The sequence below is a fragment of the Arvicola amphibius genome, chromosome X, assembly GCF_903992535.2.
Source record: "Arvicola amphibius chromosome X, mArvAmp1.2, whole genome shotgun sequence".
Taxonomy (NCBI): Eukaryota; Metazoa; Chordata; class Mammalia; order Rodentia; family Cricetidae; genus Arvicola; species Arvicola amphibius.
In genome coordinates, this window is record NC_052065.1 from 26,343,180 (window position 1) to 26,349,826 (window position 6,647).

Sequence of the window (6,647 nt, forward strand, 5' to 3'; positions counted from 1 at the left end):
CCTGAGGACAGTGCCCCAAGACCTATATTTTAAGAGGTTGTGTCTCTTAGAGGTACTACCCCTCAGCACTGCCATGCCGAAGCCTAAATTTCCAGCACATGAGCCTGTGGGGGACAAACTATATCCAAGGCATCCCACTGCCCATATCCAGCCCTCAGTCCCTCAGCCCCCATTCATCCAGAAGGCTCCTCTGGTTCTTGGCTATAGTGATTGTACTAATGGGTCCCAGTTTGGCTCCCTCAGGTTCCAAAAACAGCAAGCAAATACTAATGTATAGAGTCTCTCTCTCTCTCTCTCTCTCTCTCTCTCTCTCTCTCTCTCTCTCTCTCCCGTGTGTGTGTGTGTGTGTGTGTGTGTGTGTGTGTGTGTGTATGCGTGCGTGCATGCGTGCATGTCTGCTTGTCTGTCTGTCTGTGTATATATGAGGGGTACACATGCATATAGAGGTCATGTGTGTGCATGCATATAGAGGCCAGAAGTTGAAGGCTGCTCTCTGCCTGCTATTTTTCTACATTAACCAAGGTTGCTCTCCACCTTCTATTTTTGCAACAGGGTCTCTTGCTGAACTTGAGACTCACGGACCCACTAGGCCGACCAGCCATCAGACCCTAAGAACCCTCCTGACTCCATCACCCTCACACTGGAATTCCAGGGGTGTACTTGCATGCCCATTTTTTTTATATGGGGGCTGGGGATTCAAACTCGGTCCTCATGCTTGTATAGTAAGCACATTATCCACTGAGCTATGTCTTCAGTATGGTCAGCCTGCCCAGCAAGGAGAACCTGCTGGCACAGTCTTCCCCAAAGGGAAGATAAACTTCAAGCAATGTCTTTGAACAGATAAACTGGTGCGGGAGAATTGTCTGTATTCTGACAATCATGTTTTAAATAAATGCTGATTGGCCAGGCAGGAAGTATAGGTGGGTCAACCAGACAGGAAGTAGAGGCGGGGTGATGAGAACAGTATTATTCTGGGAAGCAGGAAGCTCCCTCTGCAATCCTGCCCAGACCACAAAAGAAGCAAGATGTAATCTACCCAGCTAAGAAAGGTACAGAGCCATGTGGCTAACGTAGATAAGAACAATGGGTTAATATAAGCTATAAGAATTATCAAGAAGCCTGAGCTAATGGGCCAATCAGTTTTTTTTTCTTTTTTCTTTTTTTGGTTTTTCAAGACAGGGTTTCTCTGTAGCTTTTTTAAAGCCTGTCCTGGAACTAGCTCTTGTAGACCAGACTGGCCTCGAACTCACAGAGATCCACCTGCCTCTGCCTCCCGAGTGCTGGGATTAAAGGCGTGCGCCACCACCGCCCAGCGCCAATCAGTTTTATAACTTATGGATATCTGTGTGATTTTCTTTGGGACTTGTCGGCTGTGGGGTATTGGGCGGGACAGAAACCCCAACAAGCAGGCCCTCATGTTACAGTACAAGACAGATCTGTGTTGGCCATCCACCCCCAGCCCCAGATCCAAAGACCCAGAAAGCACACTGAAGGACTTTTGAACAGCATGCATTGAATATGACACAGTATCCCAGCATGCCACCTCAGTGAAGCACCAGCGAGAAGACCTGAGCCCCATTGTGACTCTCTAGGCTCCTCTATGACCTAGGAGCATCATTGGGTGTCCTTGTCTCACACAGGGGACACCTAGGGCTGGCGTCTGCAGTTGACTGCATTCACTTCTCCATTTTGACAAATGGTCCATGTTTAAGGATTCATCAAATTCAGGCAATGCATGGCTGAGTCTATAACACCATGAAAAACCCATGTAGAGAACGACTTAAAAAGAAGATTCATCAAACTAATTACTTCTCCCTACACCCCCAGCCATGCTCCCACCCCTCTTTCCACCTGGCCTGCTCAAAAAGATGGACAGCCTCATTGCCAGGCTCCTTTGAAGTCAAACTCCTGACGGGCTGGTGGAGGAGGGGCAGCAAAATGCAAGCACTTCCATATTTCTTCAGCTTCCTGTAATGACAAGACTTTTTCCTGCTGATTCATCTATTCGGGGACTAAGGCAAAGCTGGAGCCTTTGGGGGAGGGGATGGACACTTGGTATGCAGGAAGGCTCCCTGTCACCCAGCTCTCTGAGGCGAATTCTAAGCAACCCTGCATGCACCTGTGCCTTAGCCCTGCATTTGTTTGTGACATCGGTAGTTCCTTAGCTGAAATCTGACACCCTTTTGAAGGTGGACACTTTAGTTTTGCATCTGTAGATTTTAAAGGTGTAGTGATATTTTGTGTGTGTTTTAACAAGTAGAGCTTGCCTGAAGATCAGAGTGCAGAACTAAGACACTAGAAGCCAGGGCGTGGTGACGCACATCTTTAACCCCAGGATTTGGAAGTCCCATGCCTTTAATCCCAGCACTAGGGAGGTGGAGACAGGAAGGAATATGGCTGGGCAGAGAGAGGAATATAAAGTGGGAGGAGACAGGAGCTCAGTGCAATCTGAGGAAGCAGTCTGAAGCAGTCAGTCGGAGGCAGCGGTCAGTCTGGAGATAGTCTGAGAATGAATGCAATCAGAGGAGGCAGTCGTCTGAGGATGCAGTCTGAGGATGCATTCTGAAGAGGCAGTCTGAGGATGCAGTCTGAGGAGGCAGTCTGAGGAGGCAGTCTGAGGAGGCACTCTGAGGACAGGATCGCCCTTTTGTTCTGAGGATTCGGTAGAGGTAGTCTCTCTTGAAGGCATGGCTTCTCTGATCTCTCAGCTTTCACACTCTAATGTCTGACTCTGGGTTTTTAATTAAGAACAATTAGAATTCGTGCTGCATAAAGGTCCACTCAGAGCCTGTGAAGGCAGTCTAACTAAGGGTCTTGGCAGGTGGTGCGATAGTGGCTCAGATGGTTAAAAATTGAATGTGCAGGCATGATTGTCATTCCCAGCCCCACATAAAGGCAACATTTGAGTGGGGTGGCCAGGACTTGTAATGCCAGTGATAGAAAGGCAGAGACAGGCGAGTCCCTGGGGCTTACTGGCCAGATAGCACAGCCTACATGGTGAGCCCAGGGTCTTAGTAAGAGAACTTATCTCAGAGAATGAGATGGGAGACTCCTCCTCTCCTCCTGGTGAATAGCATGCAGGGTTGGCCTCTGGCTGCTACACAGCACATACAGGAATACCTGCATCCACATGAACACACACACACACACACACACACACAGAGTTTACAGACACAAACCAGGCCCTTAAGATGAAATCTTCCTGAATTACTCAAATTAGTCCCCAATTTAAAAGCAATTATTCTTTAAGAAGAGTAAACAGCTAGGCCTTGGTGACACACACCTCTAATCCCAGCACTCAGGATGTTGAGGCTGGAAGATTGTGACTTTGAGTTCAGCCTGGACTACTCAGAGACCTACAACACCCTAATTCCAGGCTTCTAGCCTCCGGGACTGTGAGGTCCCCATTGGTGACCCATCACTCCAGCAGCCCTGGACATGAACACTGCATTCCTCAAATGAGAAACTCTCCTGATGTGGAAGGAGAGAACCCAGTGCCACCAGAGCAACTAGCACGTTTGCGAGCCCTTAATAGAACTTCTTCCCCTCCCTGTCTTGTATCCCCAGTACCCTACTGGGGTTTCCTGGCAACATCTGCACCCTTGTCCTTATCTAGCTTTGAGAGGACATAGCCTAAAGGCACATCTGCACAGCACTTCAGAGAGACCACAGTAGTCCAAATTATGTGCCTTTAAGATATCGACATCCTAAGGTTTTTTTTTTTTTGTACAGTTTTTGTTTTTAAAGATAGTATCTCACAATGTAGCCCAGCTTGGCCTCACACTTGTGACCCACCTGATTCTGCTTCCCAAGTGCTGGTATTATAAGCATGTGTTACCATATGCAACTCCAGGTCCTAACTCTCAGCAACCATGAGCATTACCTTAAACAGCAAACAGATTTGAGTTGTAATGAAGCCGAAGTTCTTGAGATGAAAAGATCCTAGCTTAGTGGAATGGGCCCCATGTCATTTCAAAGGTCCTCATAAAATGGAGATAGAGAGACAGGGAGACAGGAAGGAGGCAGAAGGGCAGGGATAGAGAAGAAAAGATGACCACAGAAGCAGAAATTGGGGTGAAGCAACATGAAGCAAGGAATTCCAGAAGCTTGCAGGAGCTGGAAGAAATGACTAGATTCTCCCGGAGTGTCCAGGAAGGGCCAGCTCTGCTACCATCCTGACTGCAGCCACAGATGTCCAACCTCCAGACCTGGAAGAGATTAATTGTGCTGTTTGCAGTCAATTTGTTATAGTAGCAGCTGGAAGCTCATGTTCTGTACATTCAGCTGCTTACTGGCAGAGGACCTTGAGCAAGGCCCTCGCCTCCCTAGGTCCTAGCTCTTCACTTTGTTAAATGAAGGTAGTAATGGTTGCTATGGTGTTCGGATGTGGATGGAGGAGGTATCACTGGGTGAGTAGGCACAGCTATCACTGGTTGAATATTTTTTATAAGCTAGTCTCTGTGCTCCACCTGTTGGAATAGAAGGTCAAACATGATGCAACTTAGTCTTTGGATGCACTTAAAAAAAACAAAACAAAACAAAACAGCGTCACACTATGCAACCCTGGCTGGCCCAGAACACACTATGTAGACCAGGCTGGCCTTGAATTCACAAAGATCTGCCTGCCTCTGCCACCCATGTGCTGGGGTTAAAGGCTACACCTGTCACCACAATGCTTATTTTTAAAAGACTTTTTAAAATTAATTTTAATGATGTGTAGTTATGTGAGTGCATATGGAAGCCATAAATATTGAATCCCCTGGAGCTGGAGTTAGAGTTGTGGGCGCTGGGACTGAGCTTGGGGCCTCTGGAAGAACAGCAATGCTCTTTACCACTGAGCCATCTCCAGCCCACAATTTTTCTTTCTTTTTTTTTTTTTTAAATTTCTTTCTGCGTCACTGGGGATAAAATGTAGGGCCACACACATTTGTGCTAAGCAAGCACTCTACTACCACTGAGCTGTATGGGAAAGAAAATGCTGGTCCCTAAAGAGCTCTCAGAGACAAGGACAATTGTGACGTTTAGTCTTGCTTTTCAACCTGACTCCTAGCAGCTAGCTTACAAGCCTTCGGTTACACTTGTGAAAAATTTTATTTATTGGGTTAATTGAAGTGAGAAGTCCCACCCTAAATGTGGGTGACAGTTTCTAGGGGTGACCCAGATGTAAGGAGGTCCCCCGGATATAAGGAGGTCTCCAGATACAAGGAGGTCTCAAGGAAAAACTTTTGCTTTAGGCCTTCTTGATCTTCACATCTTATTAGCAAGTTCATCTACTCTGTTGCTGCTGCTGCTACCACCACCATGCTTCACTGACATTGGGACCCAGCTTCTTTAGGTTTCCGATATGGACTGATGACCAAGGACTTCCCAGAAATCCTCCAGGCCTTCAGTACTGAATCATGACTGCTGAGATACCCAGTCTTGTGGACTGAGAAGCTACCAGGGGCTCAGCCACTCCAATGTAAAGATAGCCTCTGTTGCAGGACCCATACCGTATCATGAAAGAAGTCAACATCATAAATCCTCTTTTAGCATGATATTCATTCTGTTGATTCTGTTCCTCTAGGGAATCCTAAAACAGCAGCCAATGATAGTTAAAGGGAGATTCGTGAAATAGACCCAGAATAGAATCAAGGTAGTTCTGCTGTCACAGTCCTTAGGCCCTGGAAACTGAAGTCTCTCCACACTCTTCTTGGTGAAGGCTGAGCAGTAATGAGAGAACAAGTTGCCATGGCAGCTGCAATAATAGTAATAGGAGCTATTTTCACAGTTCTGACTTGCCTTGCCCTGATGGATGCTCCACTTCCCATGTCAGAAACCCTCTTCCTTGTTGTAGAGTCACTTGGAATGGAGGCCAAAGTCTGGGATCCCTAGAGCTCTAGAAACCCTGACTCAGCTGGAACACGTCCAGTCTGTGGTAATAAAGGACACATGAGATTCTAGAAACACCACAGAACTATTCCTTTTCTTCCTTTTCTGGTCAGCCAACTCTCCCTGGCCAACTGAGTCTCAGATCTGGCCCCATGAAGAGCTGGGATTCAGAAACCTTTAATAAATGAAACTCAACTCTCATCTTCAGAGAGATAGATCTCAGGACCTTTGAATTGGCTCAGCTGGTAAAGTCACTGGCCACCAAAACTGACAATCTTGAGTTCGATCCTCTAGACTCACACGAGAGATGAGAGAACTGACTTCTGCAAGTTGTCCTCTAATTTCCACATGAGAGCTATGCCACACGTGTGTGTGTGTGTGTGTGTGCATACACACAAATAAGTACACGTAATAATAACCTTTAAAAAAAAGAAGGGAAGAGAGCTCAGCCTAGAGGCGGGAATAAGGCAAAAGCAAACAGCAACAACCTCTCCACAGAAGGGGGCCCAAAGCTACAGGCAGGACCCATCTGTCTGGAATGAGCAAGGGCAGTGTGGAGGGAGTGGCATTGCCACTGGGGCCCTGCTGAAATGACAGAAGCGGGTTGGGAGAAAGAACTCAAAAGAGCAAAGGGAGAGACAGAAAGGGGTTCAAAAGGCCCCAGGAAGGAACAGGCCTATGTAAACTTCCTAAGTCTGACTGAATAGGGGACCATCGGAGGTCCACCCTCAGTTATAGCCTCACACTCTCAAAGCCCTGGCTTCACATGAGCTTCT